Raw genomic sequence first — 20,190 nt, forward strand, 5'->3', positions numbered from 1 at the left:
ATTGCTTTCTAAAAATCTTCCAAACGAACAGACGATTCATGACGTAACAATCCAAGTCTACGTAACAATACACACATGAATCATTGTTGTAATCGGTAGGCGTGCTTATTTAAATAATTTCTAATGTAAATCAATTTCATAGAAATAAACATATGGCCGAATCATAGAACACCAAACATTCTACGATCGGTTATATTTTTCGTTATCTCTCTCTCTTTTCTATGGGACATCTTTTCAACAATGAAGACGTTCAAGTTGCTATCCATCCCAACAGACAAGTCCGTTTAAATGCATTCGAAAAATTCTTCAGTGATCGTTTATAATAATTGCCAAGTAGAGACCACACCCAATCAAGTGAAAAATGATCTTGAAGCTCTCACTGTACTTCCGACTCTAGCTACCGTTCCGGCTGGTTAGTCTCAGCGTATGGTAGATGGCTACTGAGCAAGCAACCCCGGAGGCCCAAGCTATTTATCATCTAAGTGTGAGAGAAACCAGTCACTCGAAAATCGCTGTTTCTTGTTTCACACAGGCCTTCTTGACCACCAATAGATGCTGAGTAGAGGTGGAGCTTAAACCATTTCATTATGTCATCTCCTATTAGACTATACTCATATACAATGGGGCGTACCTGCTAATTAATTTATCGACCGGTGGTTAAGATCATGAACTTGTTCTCAGATAACATATGAAGGATTACACTTATAATGGTATATGTCATAATGCTAAAATTAAAACTCCAGCAGAGAGTTATTTCTAATATTTTTTTATAAATCTGGATATTAAAGTTATTTTATAGTCTAAAAAGTTTAATTTAATATAAATATTTTTTAATAAAAGTGAATAAATTTAAAACACCTTTTAAAGTAATACATAAAGGTTAATTAAGTAATAGGAAAGTGGCTAATTGTTTGTTTATGATACAGACCTTTTTAATCAGATTATTGTTTATTGAGGAGCTGCTTTATTATTGCAGAATAAAACTGAATCATTCTCAAAAAATATACGGAGATATGTACACTAGCTGGATAACTATGAGGAATCTCTGGCTTATGGTGTTAGCTCATGTTTTTCTACTCAACGTTGCCTATACGTGAACGGGTACAAGATGTCCAAGGGAAATCACTGTTATTCGCTAAAAAATATATGCAGATATTTTCAACTAATCAATGCTGTATAAGATAATTTGATGAAAAGATTTTTGAATTTCTTTTTTACTAGTGGAGATGGGTGCGATGACATTCATGACAGAGAGCCACCTTACAGGGACCCCATTAAGGGCCTTATTTACCCCAGAATCTTTTCATAACCACTAGATATAGTCCAGTATAAGGTAGTAAATAACGTCTCTGAACACACAGGTAGTCTTAAGAAATCTAACTGACAAGCCACTAAACACAGGATATCTTTATTTTGTTATAATTTGTTCAGTCACACACATATAGGAAAAAATTATATGACAAACCAATCGGTAACAAGAAATTTATGATGTAATAGTTCTAAACATTTAAATCTATTAAATAAACTGAATTTTATGAAATTTCTAGATCGTCCTACAATAACCGAAAGTCTATAATTTATCTCAATAAATTAAACTAGTCCAATGACTAGTTAAATTACAACTTAAAACACCATAAGATGTTACTGCCATCTAGTGACGAGATAATTCCACATCGAAGTAGATCTAAAACATTTCTACGCGACTAAATGTGCCTTCTGTTAATATCCTACAAACATTTGATCGGGGCAATCTAAATATACAGGTGTGTCCTTAAGGGATCATAGCAATAAAACGCATTTTGAAATGCCACCCAACGCTCATTCGATTCCACCTAAAAGTCTCCACCGATATCTCTAGTAATTTTCTTTCTTGATTCCTTCATTCTCCCCCCCCCCCCCCCCCCCCAACGCTATAAATGTGTCTTCGAGTCTAATTATGCTTATTGCTTCAGGGGAAGAAAGTAGTGGTAGCTCTAAAGCGACATCACGATTTCTACATTTGTTTGCTGGCGACCTTGTTCAGATGTATAATTACCTGTGTCATTCCAACAACGCGGCAAGGTCAAGGTCGCAAAGGGCAAAATAGTGTACATCCAAAAAAAACAAACAAAAAAAAAGGCTATCACAATCATGGCTAGACACTTTGGCAAATGAAGATTCATCTTCGCAAAGAACACAGATCGAAGTCCTTTGATTAACGGTCTAAGTAATATCTGGAATAGGCTCTTCATGCAGGTAATAATTATACACATACTCACAGACGCAATGAAAGTGCTACTACAATTTATGATCAATACTACAATCAGAGCTTTTTAAAAGCAAGAACAAAAATAACATTAACTGCAGGTATTTTAAAGCAAAGCAATTGTTACGTAAATACAGTTTATAGTCTTATAGATATGTTTAATCGTTTGTATTGGCCAGGAATTTAAATTGCAGCGACATCTTCCCCTGGCGGTAAAAAGTATAAATATGTGTATGGTTATATAATAGATTCATATGTCGTACAAAATTCTATAATATATAAAATATATATACAAATACTTCTATTATATAAAAATATTTTTTAACAATAATAATAATTTTGAAAAAGAAAAATCATTTAAAAATATTGATTAATAATATATAATATATTACTACACCTAATTAAAAATTATTTATTTTTCATATAAAATTACAGCCGAGTTTATCCTTTAGTTCTTTCAGTGAAGGAGCATTGGAGATATGGGTATTGAACCTAACCAAAAGTCCTTTTCAGGACTTCCAGGGTAACAAATGGCAATGCTGTAGCCAATGAAGTTTTAACTGAGGCTCGGCTATTGCCATTACCCAGCCATGACTAGAGCTTTTTAGCTCAACAACACTCCATTCACACAGATTTTCTTCATTCAGATGACGGGATAAAGAGTCAAGGACTCAGTCCATCGCCCAGTTCTTTTAAGAACTTTAAGAACCTTTAGTTCTTTCAGTTATTTGGTTTTAACTGATTCACTGACATGTGTCTTTGAATTGAATTCTTTAAAAAAATATTCAGCTACATTTTTTTCGAAGTTGGTTCCTTAACGAAACCATTCTTTTTTTTTGGAAATAAAGAACACAAAAAAAGTCGTAATGTAACAAACTAGTGGAGGATAATAACAGCATTTAATTGTCCACGCAAACCTTCGAAATGAAAAACCCTAAACCAGATTTTAGAGAAGACTATTTCAATTTACAAGGACTTTTCTGCAAACATTAATTATCGTTAAGCATATTGTTAAATTACCCGTATTCTCAATTCTATCGTGGGGGGGGGGGGGTATTCGTTTTGACTGAATTTTCAGCCATAAAATTAATTTTAAAGGTGTAGATTATAAAAAATATAGTGTCCACTTATCGGTCATAATAATAATAATAATAATAATAATAATAAAGTATTCTTTCTGTTCATTTGTTTCTTTGTGTTCGCCGGCCTCTTTGGCCAACGAACAAACGCGTACCCGTTCTCCAACCAGCAGGTCGCGTGTTTGAATCCCGCCGTGACATGGATGTCTGTGAATGTCGTCAAATGGGAGATGAATTTCATCGCTGGGTGCGAGACCACCCCCTGCTTATTGGAGGCATGAAGTGGCTCCAAAAAGTCCGTGTGTGTTTGGTCACTAGAGCAGGGTTTCTGGATTATATAAAAAAACAAATATAAAAATGAAAAAAAATTTCTTAGTTTACCCATGGTACAAATATACTATAGGTTTTACTAATAACCTTTGGTGCGTGGGAACGCACTATAACGTTAATGCAATAGTATAAATTTACAAATTATATACCCATGCACAAATTTAATAAAATGTGCATATACGTTTTATTAAATTATTATAGATGGTATGAATTTATAATAATGCTATAAATATAAATATTATAGTTATTATTAATATCATCTCTTTTTAGGGATTGCAAATAATTTAGCAGAATACACAGAAAATCTATGCTAAATTACAAGACCAGAATCTATCTATCTATCTCTCCCTTCCATCTAGTTTAAACGCGTTGGGTCTCCTCCTAGTGAGGAGTCACGGCGAAATAATGCAGCTGGCACGCCACTTCTCTGCTGCATCCCTATTGGAAGTATTCATCAATGTAGTCCGTGTGTGTGTGTTCACGGGGCCTGTTTGCCTGCTTGCGGGATAAAAAAAAAACCAGCCAAACTGGGGGGAACCCTACTGCCCGCGCCCAAGACTGGCTAACTTGGTTATGGCTGAGGAAGATCCTTCAGCTCCTCACGTCGCTGACAGGAATCGAATCTAGGACACTCCTTCCCTAGGCATATGGTTGCGAAGCGCACAGCCACTAGGCTAACCTCGCGGACACAAGGCCAGAATAGAATCCTGAAAATAGTTGTAGTACACACAACTCATTCTAATAGAAAATAGAAATAATATAAAAATAAAAAAAATATTTTATATATATACATAATATTTATAAGATTTTATATATACATAATGGCATTCTTTTATATAACATCATTCAGTACCACCATAATTATATCAACACCTGTTAATAGCTTATATACTGTTTGTATAACTTTATTTTATTTCTTAATTTCAATTAAATTGAATTAATTTCTTAGTTGATGTTTTTCCGATTTGTCAAGTAGTAGATGGAAATTTTGCAATTGAGAATTTAGACTAAATAAATATAAATACCGGGACATGCGTTCTTATCAAATCGCATGTCCCGGTATTTATATAAATACCGGGACATGCGAAAAATTTATTATTTATTATATAGATATATAGATATATATATATATAATAAATTTTTTAACTTCGGGATATTGTATATTAGGATAACCAAGTTATTTTATAAACTTGGTTATTTTAACTCCTAATCCCAAGTATGCAAACAATTAAGTTTGCTACTCACTGAGGAGACCTCAAAAAAAGTTGAAACCGGGTCTGGGTAGTGACCCCACCCATAATGCATTGCAGTATACATCTTCTAGTAAGATGTGCTTTACATTATGGGAAATATATATATATATATATATATATATATATATATATATATGTTAAAGATACCAAGCTATTTTAAACCTGGTTTTACTCCATTTCCCAAGTAAGCAAAGCACTGTATTACTAAAATCTTGGTATTTCTAGCCTGGTTCCCACTGATGAGACCTCAATAAAGGTCGAAACCGGTCTGGGTAGTGGCTCCTTGCCTTTAGTACAAAGCATCATACATCTCCTCCAGGAGATGTGCTTTACATTAAGGGTAAATATTAAGATTAGTGATCAGAGCGTATTCTACTTTTACCATGAGTTGCCTTGGTCTTGCACTACGTGCAGGATCAGCTAGACTTGCACTACGTGCAGGCGCAAACTTGACTTGTTTGTCGGTTTGCTTACGTGGGAAATGGAGTAAAACCAGGTTTAAAGTAGCTTGGTATCTTTAATTATACCCAAGGTAAAATACTTTCTATATATATATATATATATATATATATATATATATATATATATATATATATATATATATATATATATATTGAACGGACAGGCTTGAGAAAAATACTGGGACATGCGATTTGGTAATAAGGTAGTAATATTTGATAGATATATGTATATACGTGCTTGACTTGTATATATATATACACATGCAAAGAGACAGGCTTGAGAAAAAATAATGAATAAAAAATAGGACATTTTCGTTTGATAGGGACTTTCAAGAATGCTATTAGTTAAGGCGTAATGCTAAGAAGACTAGGATTAATAAAGGTGAACTTGTCGTAGAAAAGAAGTTATGGTACCGTTACACAAGTGTTTATCAGGCCAGTGTTGGTTTATGACTCCCACATATTCATCAAGGATTTTAACAGAAGTAAAACTTCGAGGGTATTCAGATGGACGGAAATTTAATTGAAGTATATACAAGTAAATTCAGTACACACACACAACAAGAAGTATTAATTAAAGCACTTTTTGAAGTTTATACTGTTGCACACGAGAGGAACGTGGATCTCCTGGTGAAGGGCCAACAAAAAAAAAAATTATTATTTTCCATAGTGATTATTCAAAGGTTAGTGGATTCGTATGTAGCGGCAATTGTAATATGCAGAATCATAAAACAATATACAGGAGATGGAATATAACTTTATGTGTCAGTATAAATAGTGTGTTGATGCAGAACGGTGGGGACGGGGGTGGGGTGGAGGAAGATGCCTCACTACGAGCACGTCTATTAGAGGCGGTAGACGAAAGATTACGTTATGTTCGTGTAATTTCGGCATACATACGATTTGTTTAAACTCTTCATTGGGGTTTCGATGTCTTTTTTTTGCCACCTTCAGTGCTGTTGTTGTGGTTATAGCCTTTTCGCTGTTTAGGGGCAGCTATATATTACGCCACCATCTAGGGAAATGACTATGAACAAGGTGGTTTCCCGTTGCCGTACTATAACCTATAGCTGTATCCTGTATGTTCACGGATCCGGTTTGCCTACTTGCGGGATGAAAAAACCCCAGATAAACTGGGAGGGGGGGGGGAACCCTGTTGTCCAAGCCCAAGATCGGTTAACTTGGCTATGGCTGAGGAAGACCCTTAAGCTCTTCACGTCGTCACGGGAATCGAACCCAGGATAGGGCGTTACTGATGTTTTAAAGATATATACATGAAGAATACATGGGAAGAATAATTTTGAACATACTTTTGTAGGATGTTCCTGGTTGTTTTCTTCAGTATGACTGAAACGAAGGGGGGGGGGGTGGATTATGGGTGAGGCAAGAGGTATATGAATTTTAAAACTCGTGTTCTTAAGGGTGGGCTGAAAGTTCCTTGAGAAAAAGGTGAAAGAGAGAATGTTTTTTTGGGGGGGAGGAGGAGAAGGATAGAATATGATGGAACAAGATTAGCGGTGGGAGTAACGGGGTGTGAGCCATCTCGACTGTGTATCGTCTTTGTGGGAAAAGAGGAAGCTATGTCATGTCGGCTTGGTGTTTTTGTCTTAGATGTATTTGTGTTGCTTTCTATTGGTCGAAGTCGTGACCTAATTTTTTATGTTGTGGAGCTCCCAACTCTCGGAGATTATATAGGGGCGCTAAAAACTCCTAAACAAAAATAGCATAAAAATTAATATTTATTTGTTAAAGGAGTAACATGGGAATTTTCCAGAAATAATACTGATTACTTGTACGTTACTTAATTTGCGTATGTTGTTCCAATAATATGTGTAGTTCAGATAATATAAGTGAGATCATTTGTGATAACGAGATCGGTACACTATTATATAGATATTATGAACAGTAGCTGTATATATTTTAGTGGGAAATAATATTACTCTACATTACGAAAATCAAGCGAATAAATAGATAGAATGAGCTGGATGAATGGGAGTCGCTTGATTTGCAGTTCTCACCTAAATACAAATTCCTAGTCAGATTCATGACAATATGCATCGTGATATTTGAGGTGAGAGAAATACAATTTATAGAGTGGCATCTCATTATAGATGCAACTGCACACTCTACAATCGCCCTCACGAACTTAACAATTCTACACACAGAATAATTTCTGTCTAGAGAATTCCTTTTTAAATATGTATCTCGCCTGTGAAAGGTTGTAAATACACATCGTGTATGAGTGTCACAGATGGGTATCAATGTCATATAATCTTATAGTTAATCTGTTATATAAATAAGTATCGCAACAGTCATCTTAAAGATGGAAAGAGATAAAAAACTTAATATAAACTGTGTGGTGTGTGTGTGAAATGTAGTAAGTACACAGAGAAGAAATTTAAGCATTGTAAGAGTAAAGACATAAATAATTTAGACGGACGGAATTTCCTTAAACTTGCCTAAAAGTTTTAAAGCGATGGTGCGTGATGTAGAAGTGTTCTTCAAAAGCGCACGCTCATGCAATCCTGTTTTGTAATCAACCAACTTAAAAGGTACATGCAGTCTCTCTCTCTCTCTCTCTCTGTGTATATATATCCACGCACTGGACGAATATAATTTGATATCATCTGTGTACTAGTCACGATTCTCTCCTACTAAAAAGATAGCCAAGAAATCATGCGTAGAATACATTTTTGTGTTATTTTACCTGATATAAAATCATCATTTTACGGAGAGAAACCGTTAGTTGAAAATATAAATAAAAAGTAAGAGGAGAAAATGAAAGAAAGATGAAATAAAGCGTTAAAAACGAGTACGAATGTGTTTAAAACAGTCAAGACGATGAAGGAGAAGATGCAGACAACACAATACACATTAATAATTAAGAGCAAGAATGAAAGAAAAAAAAAATAAGAAGTATAACAGCAACTAAGAATACATTGAGAGAGAGAGAAGGATAACTTTTATCATGCACACGTTCTTTCCTACACTGAATCCAGCTCCCAACTGTATTGTTGGATTGTAGCACAATGGCATTCTAATCAGCATATTAACATGCCCCACAGAGACCCCTGGCTGCCTGATGATTCATACCTTCATTTCATACGCACCCTGCACAGATAGCGATCAGTGGTTGAGATTCATATAGCGCAGTCAGTAACTCACCTTTCTCACAAAAATAGCACGTGATGCAGAGGAAAGTCACGCTACCGGAGCCACTTACATTGCTTCGTGTAATTTAGCAGATTTCCTGAGAGAGTTAATGGCATTATAGTGACCACGGCGAACTAGATACGTTATGCATCACACTATTCCTGGGTAGAGTAAACGGGAACTCCGTCATTTGAATATTGCAATTATTTGTGGATTTTAATCACAGGTTTCTCTGTCAAATTAACGACAGAATAATTCTTTTAACGCTAAATACATGGACAGAAAGTCGGAACTCTAATTTATATGAATGAATAATGTATGCAATTAGGAATTCAATGCACACAACGTACTCCCGATTCATTATCCAGTTTATATTGGAAATATAATTCTATGGTTGTTATCGCTATTGCATCGAATGCAGTCTTGTGATGGAATGAACTTGATTAGGCATTTTCAAGCAGGACAATAACGGAGAGAGATTTTGTGGTGGTTTTGTTTTTTCTGCCACCTCGGGTGCTTCCGTCTACAAGCAGACAATCTATTGTCATTGGTTTAATCTTCTTAGATCCCAAATGCGCCAGTTGAATGTACAAAATATTATTCTTTACCAAATGATCTCTGTGTGCAGTTTCGTTTTTTGATACTTCTCTCTTCAGTCTACTTGCATTAGTTCTTCCAGACTAGACTTATTACTTCCTTTGAAGCAGTGACATGAAAAATCATTTAATGATAATGCAAAAGAGTAGCGTATTCTCTGCACTCACAATGTGCCACGAAAAAGCTTCGTGTTCTTGTAACAAAGTACATGCGTTCTTCACGTCACATTAGATAAATGGCGATAACCCACTTTACAAACAAACTTGCACATCAAAGCGTTCCATCAAGATTTTGAATGATACTACAAGAGGCTTTGTAGTGGATTTCTTTGTTAAAATAACATGACTGTAACACGAAAAAAAAGAAAGAAAATAATATGTACGAATAGTTTCCCACAATTGCCTTCGGGTGTTCATATGAGCGGAGATCCATAATGTGACTGACTAGTCGTTATATTTTTCAAGTGGAACATATTTCAAAAGTATCTAAGAAAGAAAAAAAAAAGGTGTCTGAAATAATTTCCTTTTTTATAAGTTAAATGCTGTACATCTTCACCAATAAGAGCAAAATTGTTGCTTGTCTACTGATCTAATGAGACATTATAAAAATATAATATATTATAGCTGATAAAAGCTACTTATGTAGTTCAGGACTTGTCAAAAAGTTGTTCAAGAAAGAGACACAGTTTTTTATTTGACCGGTAGATGGCGATACTATTTAATATAATATTCTTATTTTTATTTACAGTTTCTCACATATATTTCATGCGTTTTGTTTATTCAAAATGCTTATCATATTTACAATTACTTTGTAATTCTGGAATTTGATAGGAATGAAATAGATCAATTGATAAGTGCTGCGTAGTACTTAATAAAAATGTGTAATTATTGAGGTGTTTTGCAAATATTAGCGCAATTGTTTGCAGACTCGTCTAAACACATAATTTATTTTAATTAGTAAACGTTTTCAATATTTGTGTTGAGTGAAATAAGCAAAGTTAACTCATGAAATGAAGTACGCCTATTATGCCACACATTCCTTAAAAAAGAAAATAAATGCATTGATTTTCAATAACTTATATTTCAAGTTAATATTTTTTTAAAGCTTTGTTAAATGTGAAAGAATGTAACTACTTTTTAGACCGCTTCTACAGTAAAATATGCACAAGGATAAGCTGAAAAGTAATCTCCTGTGTTTGAATAAAACCAAAAATGCTTAAGATAAGCAAATAGAATTTTATTACATGGATATTAGAGTGTGCTAGTTACTTAGACTGTTTTCTATGTATTTACATATAATTCTGCGGACATTTTCTGAGAATTTTTAAATAAAATCTAGAACTCGGTATTTTTTTAAAGTTTTCCCCCTATAAGTCGTTTTTTTTATCCCCCCCCACAAGATAGGTTGTTCCGATGAAAAATTCGAATATTCTATGGTGATGTTTGCTAGTACTGCTACAAGAACTGAAATTATTTTATCTCCAATTAAAAAAAAAAAAATCGTTCCCACATTAGTCCAAATGGTCTTTTAAATTAAGCCTGTGTTACAAAGTACGTACTTTATCTCCAGCTAGGTAATAACACTTTTCTCAATTAATCCTATCGTAACAGGCAGCGATGTTATCTTTAGTTAATCGCTAAATGGGCAGTGAGATTAGACACAATTAACTCTAAAATGGCCGGCAATACTAATTGAACATGTGTTTAAAATAATCGCTTGTCACATTTTGAAAGTAAAGCCCCGATTAGAGTGTAATTTATACGCCGTAGCTTTGTGTGAGGTGACATTATTAGCTCGACGATATATGCAAACACAACAGATTTTATTTTACACTTTTAGCTCCGGGTTTTCACTACGAATAAAAGATAATAGGGTGGTTGGCGGAGAAGATTAACGATACCTATTACACGTAAGCTTAAATTACAGCCATAAAGTCCCATTAAATATTATCAATAGTTGCGCAAATAATAGAGGGAGACTCTTTTGTTTGCTAAAATATTGCCACACAAAAAACTCAGCGCCGAAAGGCCATTGAACTGCACGAGATGCCCTAGATAGTTAACACGTCAAGAATTAATTATTCACCCAATAGCTGGATGCTGTAATTGTTCAAGTTGACGAGTGTGTTTCTCTTGAATTTTAAACTCCGAGATTTAAAAAAAAAAGTCGATACTGCATAGAAGTAGTGAAGATACTTCACGCGCAAATTTTGTTGTTTACACTTGAGTATGAGTGTAAAGTTTAAAAAGGATATAATATTTTATCAAAATTGATTTATTTAAATATATACAAACAATTTATTTAATTTTTTTAAATTTAATTATTTTAAAATGTAATAATACTTCAGACACCATTTTGAGATTTTAATATATATTTTACAATAGGCTAACATTGGTATTTTTTCGTGTATCCGAGAAATTGTGGTTTTGGAGCTGAAAGAGAGTTTTGTAGTTTGGTCATTCTTTTTTTTTCTTGCGATAAAACAAGAAAAACGCTAAATTTAAAACAAGAGTATCTAATATAATTGGTCTATTATAATTCCAATCCCCCCATAAATAATAATGTTTAGATGATTGACTTTATTTATATAAAGTAATAATGATGGTATTTATTATTTATCTTGTTCTTCTTCTTCACCAATTTACGTCAGTTTTAGAGATTATTTTTCAAATAATTGACTGCTAGTTAAGCCTAACCACATTCTTTTATGGTTAGTTTAAATATCAGTTGTTATCTGTAATAATAATAGATGTTAACGTAGCATCGTAAAGAGCGCAGTAATACAGTTGAAATAAATATATATTATTGTAGAATCTTCATTAAATATGCAAACAACTATTACAATTGGTAGTTTTATAGTTCTCGTAACGGTTTTAAAATCTGATTTGCATAAAATAAACAGGTAGTGTGCATAGCCATTACCAAAGCATAGCAGCTACTCTTTCATCTCCATTGTCATTCCACACCGATGTCAGGAACATGATATCGTTTGGTATACGAACGCTATAAGCAACGCTGTACTCTATAAATTTACCGCAATATCGTGTCATCCTAGAGGGAGCCAGTGATGTAATGATGGTGTTAGGTTGCGTGAAAATATCAGGTGTTCATAGCGATCAATGCGATGTCTCCTTTTACATCTAACAGCTTCATGTTACACGATGTAAAGCAAATCGCAACGGACGACATCTGAAAATTATTCACATTTGCCCAACAATACAGAAACGTCACGGTCGTTGCTATGGTAACGGAAAGTATTGTTTGTTTCCTGATTAAACTGTTTTGAAATGGAGCAATTAAAAGCAGGCTGGTCAGTTTCAACAGACTAGAAAAGACTGTAATTAAGACTGGATTGAAATAAACAAGCCAACAATAAAATAATAACACAATGTTTGTTAATTTCTTTGGATCGATTTTTTTTTCAATCAAAGAAGTACGACAATTGTATTTGTCCTATTTAATCCTAACAGAAATATTATTTCTGATTTGTTCGTTGAAAGATAAATCGAGATTAAAATATTTACGATTTCAATGGAAAAATACACCAAAAATGTTTTCACAAAGCAAAAAGCAGAACGCGTTAGAAGACAGAATTGGAGTCCTTACCTATTATGCAATTCCATGTTCGTCTTTGTGCACTAATGAAATCAATTCATCCATTTTCTACCCCTCCCCCTTCAACTTCTTACGCAAGCTTTATTCCATAGCGCTAAGTTTAGGTACGCCAAATGTCTCACTCTACCGATTGTCCAGGAGAAACAACTGCGCAGGCGCAGTGATGCCTTCTCTTTAGACATTTGTGTGTTTTAGCTTCGTATCCAATCGCAGCATCTCTCAAGTCATTGGACTGCAGAAAATAAACAGAAAAAAAAAATTAAATCAGAGATTTCTGATATTTTATTTTCACTAAACTGTATGATAATTTTTTTTTTTGCATCTTATAAAAGAATGATTTATGTTCGTAATGTAAGACTGCTTAATATCACAAATTACAATTAATTATTACAAACATTAATCTGGTTAATGGAAATATTATTTATTTTATTTTATTTTTTTAAATAAAGGACAGTTTTAATACCAATTTGCAGAGAATGGATGTCAATATCTGCCCCCTCCCATAATTAAATTTTACAATGAATTAAATAATAACTATTGGTAGTTTAGAACAGACTTATTCTCTCAGATATTACAATCTCATTTGTTCAAAATGAACAGCAATAGTCCATTTTCTCTCCTCTTGACTCCCCTTCTTTTCACACAACATGGCTCTAATTTGCTAGGTTCTGCAAATATTTCTTGCGTGTATGGGATTAATATGATATATTCAAATGCACCTTAAAATTTTTATTCCTTTACAGCTCTTAGATTTCAGCTCAGAAGTTTGCAATTCCACAACATTTAGTCTGGACTGAATACTCGGGAATTCAGTACCCGATTTCCAACCGAAGAACATCGTTTAAACCGACTGAGCTACGGAGGCTCCTGTGCGATTAATGCTTATAATTGAAGGAACCGACTATGCCTGTTCGTAGTTTTTTTTTTTTTAATATTTTAAATTCTGTAAGACTTTTAAAGTTTGGCTTGGTTTGAATAAGGACTGACGCATCTAAGACTATGAGAAGCATGCATTATATCTGCTAATTGGAGTGAATATTCTCCAGCCAATTTTTGAGTTTTGGATAAAACTCTCCAACCTCCGGCTATAAAGACAAATTCATATTCAGCTGAAATGTCCTTGTAAAGGACTTCGCTTTCTAGACAGGATTGGAATCAGCATGTTCTCGCGAATTTGCTTATCGAGTCACGTCAGATTTTAAGTTAAAAAACCGTAAATGTAAATCTCAGATATATTAAGTTTTATTTCTTTTAAACAGCATTATAATTTTTCCCGAATTTTAAAATTATTCGTAATTCAAGACTTCCTTTAATATTATTAATTATTTCACATTTAAATCCCTATTCATTTCAAGTTTGTAATTCCGAGAAATCATTTTAATTAATATTTTTTATTCTAATTAAAATATTTATTGAAATACGAATTCAATGCGCATTTTTCGGAGCGTACTTAAAGCTCTGTCATCTTATAGAATTAAGAAGACAAAATAAATTAGGTGGAAAAAGATTGCCAGTAATTTAAACGTGACTTGTTCAATAAATTCTCTCGGTAGTGATTGTACTATACAGTGTACAATGTTGTACACTATATAGTAGTACAAATCATGTATTCCTGATTTACGCTTGCGCGCAAGCTCGTGCAAGTATTTGTTCTTATTCGAGAAGAATCCTACGTATGTATATTGCGTGTGTTCTTTCGACCAATTTGCCTGTTTTGAGGGACGAAAAACCGAGTTTTTCCCAGAGAAAAATCCCTCCTCCTCTGTATGAGACCGGCTAACTTACCGCTTGATTGTAAACACTTGACAAAGGTTCCACACGTCATAGACGGGATTCGAACCTGGGTCTTTCCAACCAAAGGGCTTGCCTATACCAACTGAACTATGGAGGTTCTAAACATTCATCTACAGTATATACAGGGTGGCCATAAAATAACTTTCCCTCTTTGGAGGCATCTGCAGCTAAAACCATTAAACGGAATGAGACCAAATTTTATATTGAGACTTTTGACGACATGGGGAGATGATTTCCGCGAAAAAAAAGATTTAGTACCAAAAGTCGCCGATAGGGGAAACTTTGGAGCTGGCGCAGTCAAATATTTGCAGTAAACGCAAGTAAAAAAGATTATGCAAATTTTACCATGCGTACATGACAGCAGCGTCACCAATTCCACTTAAAAAGGGATTGGGAACGTTCAGACAGTTATTCGAATGACTGACGAATTGTGCTCAATTTGCGTCCTACCTTGCCTCGGTGTGTGCTTTACTTTGTTAAGTTGTTTTACCTTAAACAGTGCGATGCCGTAGCGGCCCTTCGGAATTTAGAAGGCTTCATAGCTTGCGTACAGGTCCTATGTCAGCTGTAGCACTGAGAGCTATGATTAAGAAGACGAACAGATTAAGAAGAAGAAGACTGGCAGAGGACGGAAAGCAGTGCAAGAAAGGTCAGCACATTGACAATCGGGTATGTGGTCCATGGGACCTTGAATCTGATGAATAAAACATTATTTCCTGTGAGTTCAATCACTACATTAATTTCTGTGTCTCTCGCAAGTTGTTGTTTTAGTTTAATTATGATTATTATTATCATCATTGTAACGCGCCACATATCCAGCTGGAATGAGTGACGCGACTGTCGCTAACACCGTCGAAATGTAATTATTCAATTTTATTTGTCTTTAATGTAATTACCGCTTGTTTTCGGCTCCGCCGGCGCCAAAATTTCTACTATCGGCGAAGTTTGGTACCAAATCTTCTTTTCGCGGAAATCATCTCCCCATGTCGTCAAAAGTCTCAATATAAAATTTGGTCTCATTCCGTTTATTGGTTTTAGCTACAGACGCCTCCAAATAGGGAAAGTTATTTTAAGGTCACCCTGTACAGTATATATATATTCTCTAATCTTCTTTCTATAATTTAATTTTTCTTTAATTAATTCTCCAAACTTCAAATGCGTCCATGGACACATAAAAGTCGGATGTTTTTGGATTACAGTCTTCCACAGTCGTTATACGTTTCTGTTGTAAAGCGTATTCGAAATTTCCGTCTTGACTATACTTCCCCAATTCCCACCCATTTAAGAACAAAAGAATTGTGGAAAGAAACTGTGTCAACCGGTCTTCTGTTCTTCCCTATTTTTCCACCTACACGCATACGTAGGTACCGTGTAGGCTTTCGAAACCAGATCCGATGGAAGGGTGTGTGTGTGTGGGGGGGGGTTAAACCGTAGTGTTTGTCAGTTTTGAGGGATGAAAAATCTAAGTTTCTCGGGGAGGGGGAACATCTCTTCCTTATGAGATCGGCTAACTCTCCTTCAGTTGAAAAACCCTGATAAAAGTTCTTCAGAATTCTAGACGGGATTTCGAACCCAAGTTTTGTTTTCCAACCAAAGAGAATCGTTGAAATTGACGAGCTAAGGAGACCCCGCCTTAACTGGTCTTAGGTAAGCATACTGTTGATATAGTTTTCATGTTATAAAAATATTTCTCTGGTCATCTGACTGGGTTCAGAATTTGACATTTGACCGTTGACTTGACTATTCTTTAGGGGCTTCAATACTCATTTCTAATGTGCAATGATCAGCAGCATAAAAAGTAAGAACATCAGGATTACGACCCGCATGTATAAGGGAAAAAAATAGAGAAAAGATAGTCTTCACAAATTTTGTGAAAAAAAAAAAAAAAAAACGCAAAATCAATTAAGGGTGCTTTGCAAAACACTCCTATAATGCTATTCTACGCGTGACCTTGTAGGCTCCATTATGAATGACATTCATACCGACTATTGTTCTACGAGGGCGGACTCTTCCTTTTTTTTTTTTTTTTTTTTTTTTGTTCCCGCAGTGTACGCCAATGCTCAGTGTCGATGAACAGATGTCGGCAATGTTTGGAAAGAATTTTTCTTCCTTTACTGGTTACAGAGGACTTATGTAGCGAGCGGGAATGTTATAACATGTTTTCCAAGTAGTTGTCGCTGCTCCGTATCGATCACGTGCCACGTTTTACAGATAACTCTTGATCCCCCAGCGGTAACACGCAGCTCTGAATGATGAAGCGAACATAAAGATGTGATGATCCGCACCATCACATAAAACAAAGTATAAATGGATGCTGTAAAGCACGCGTGGTGATTCGTATCAACAATAAACCTCTTGGATTATAGACGTGGCGCAATGTCGTCTGCTCGCTAAAACAGGTCAAAAGTCGAAGGTCACCGAAGCGATTCGTTGAATAATCTTAGCATCGAAAATCATAACGTCACTTGAATTGGTTATCCATCGAAGAATTCATTGCTCCTGCTGTAATAAAAAGGCGTTTTAAGATTGTCATTGAATCTATGCAAGCTTAAGAGTCAGAATTTATCGAATATATAAATCTTTACTTAGTTTTCCTAAAAGATTCTAATTAGCTATAAGTTTTTCCAATGAACACCTAAATAGTTCTTAATTTGACTTTAAAATATTAAACAAGAATTTTATGCGTAGAATAAGTTATGTTCCATCTTAAAATGTATCCGTTTTAGTGTTTGTTTGCAGATTTGTTTATTATTATTATTTATTTTATTTTAAGAAACAGCGTCATGAATCTCTGATGATGTTGCTTCACTCGTGGTTAACATGTGAATTATCCAGGAAATCCTAGGTAGCTAATTAATTCTGCTGTTTTACTAGTTAATTAATATTTTACTAGTTAACTCTACTTAAGCATTGTTAACAATTAGTTTTCCCCAAAAAATATACTAGTGAAAAACCATAGCATTATAGCATCTCAAAACCGTTCGGAGAAATTTAAATGTTATATTAATATTCTCATATAATACGTAAAATTTTAAGATAAAAATATTTCAGATCGTATTAACAACCAGCAGCCATGGTGGATGAATTATATCGAGGATAGATCCATTCTGGGTGATAGGGCGGTTAACTCAATATTTTTATTTTCTCATCATCAATAATAATAATTTTAAATATTTTAAAAACAATGTAGAATTATAAAATTCACAGTCACAGAAGCTAAATAATATTACGTTTCAGTCAATCGACATTTTTTCCCAAAATTGACAAAGTGTGATATTATACACACAGTATTTGATACTGTATATGTAATAAAAATATTGTTTTTCGTGTTTAGTACAAAGACATAGTACACTTTTTACATAATATACCTACTGATAACTGTTTTTTTTCCTTGAAGTGATAAATGAATGATTTAATTCTCATATATTTTTATTTCAATATCAATATCATACTGCAGTTTGTTATTATACAGTGTATTTACATATATACAGTTAAAATATTATGTATATGTATGTACCGTTATAACTGTATTATTAGATTTACTGTTCAATACGAAATACTGAGAACATTCCTTTTTGATAAAGATCCATGACTGTTTTTTTTTTTTGTTACTGCTTCACTGAAGCTTTTTTGTTTATTCGGATGTTTTCTGCTGTCTTCCTCGAAACTTGTGCTAAGCTTATCTGAGGAAGATAATAGATGGTAGCATTCAAAGGTAAATACAATTGGTTATTTTGTTTAGGACCCTGGAACTTATTCGTTTAGAATTTGACCACTTAGTACTACCGATCGCTGGCTAGGTGTTGATTTCATTGTTTATATGTATGTGCACACACACACACACACACACACACACACACACACACACACACACACACACACACACACACACACACACACACACACACACACACACACACACACACATATATATATACACTTTTTTCTGGTTAGCTTGTAGAAATGAGCACACACTCCCACTGCCTGTGCGTGCTTTATAATCTTTTTTGAAAGGGGTGATGGTGTACAGAGCGTGTTTGTATGCTTGAGTTAAAACTTACAACTCAGTCTGCATTGACTGGCTAGTTTCTTTTTTTTTTTTTCTGAATGCAGAATTAATTTTAATTATTATTTATAGAAACAATAATAATTTATTATTATTTATTTTATTTTTAAATATTTTTAAGTAAAACCTAAGATTTAAAAATTTAATGGTAGTTTTAATAAGCACCATTTAAATAAAAATATCTATTTAGTATAAAATATTAGTTAAGGATACGTGGAGACAGGACTACTAAAATGTAGTCTATTTCGAATCAATCTCTCTCATTTTAGAGACTGAGTAAGTTTAGGAAAATAATCAAGAGGATAAAAAATCGGAACTGCATACATATTATTTAGCCTTCGGCGACATGTGTAATCCCTTAAACAAAGAACTGAAAGGGAATGACGCCTGCCATCTCCACTTAATTAACTGCAAGTACAGCACTCTGCTGTATAAATCATTGTAATTACTCTTCTAATCCCGCCACCTGATTATGAGGAATTAAACGAAGCAACGAGCGTTTTAAAAAGTCCAAAAGATCCAATAAAACATCTGAAGAGATTTTAGGAAAAATTTAGCGACCTTCGTAAAAGGGTAGGTTTTGAAGTGATAGGAGAAGAACACGCAATCGACAAAAATCCATCTTGTTAATTGCCGTGCTTTAATTAGCGATGTTTGGGAGAATGAAAATGACTCCGTCCAGCTGCGGGATTAGTGAAAGTGTTAAAAATGAACGGCTACTATGCACGAACGTGCTTATACTTAGTACATACACGTAAAAAAAAAAGTCATTTCACTTTGAAATTTTTAAAAAGTCGGATTCCTTTTATTAGTTCTCAAACGCGACACCAGATGGCATGTAGACGTCATTCTATAGAGTGATCTGTTATGTAGAATTTGACGTAAGAAGGATAAAAATATTCTTATGAAAATTAGCTTTTTTTTTTGTTTCTATTCCAATAGTTACGCCGATCACTGACCTTAAAATCTATTTTTGCATATTTTAGTTATCATTTGATGTCGGTGATGCCTACCGTTAAGTAAATACAATTTCTCAGTTGTCCACAATCGCTTCCACGTATATTCTCTGGAGTATTTTCATCCTATATTGATGATAATGTGGCGCAATGAATTAAGTGTGTTTTAGTGCATTATTTAAATACCTACAATGAAATCGAATGCTAATTCTCCACCAAGGAACAGATTCCCATGGAGAAATGTCTGATTAGGCAGACACGAGTCATTTGATAATCCACTGGAGCATTGATCAAATATTCTAATCTATTCTGCTTATTGGATATGCTTCTAATGCAATATGAATCGACTGGCGTACTCCAGTAATGAGCTCATAGCACAGGTTTGTTTAAACTGCGAAAGCTCATTAGCAGTATTCCGATAGTCCTATTCATTATATTATTCAAATTCAGAATTGTATCGGGAAACTGCTTTCAATCTCACGTGCCAATAATATTTCCTATCATTCTTGTAATATTAGAGATATTTCGTGATAGTAACTGTTTATAACGATTTGAGAGGAATAAATACTTGATCATCTATTAAGTATCCGCCCCCCCGTTTATTAATGGATCGATCCGTTTCCATACACAACCATAAATGA

General features: G+C 34.2%; 1 long non-coding RNA gene across 2 annotated transcripts in view; it reads left to right on the top strand.

The window, feature by feature from the left end:
• The window catches only part of LOC150107600 (uncharacterized), a 50,656-nt gene that overhangs the window by 23,285 nt on the left and 7,181 nt on the right, over positions 1 to 20,190 (top strand). Inside the window, exon 2 of one of the 2 annotated variants that reach the window (XR_016548204.1) lies at positions 17,301 to 17,372. The exons of the other annotated variant lie outside the window; for it this stretch is intronic. This is a non-coding gene — a long non-coding RNA (uncharacterized LOC150107600). The remainder of the gene's footprint in view (positions 1 to 17,300; positions 17,373 to 20,190) is intronic. 2 annotated transcript variants of the gene reach the window in all.

Source organism: Typopeltis vanoorti, chromosome 4 (assembly GCF_054136105.1).
Source record: "Typopeltis vanoorti isolate ZY-2024b chromosome 4, IOZ_Tvanoo_1.0, whole genome shotgun sequence".
Taxonomy (NCBI): Eukaryota; Metazoa; Arthropoda; class Arachnida; order Uropygi; family Thelyphonidae; genus Typopeltis; species Typopeltis vanoorti.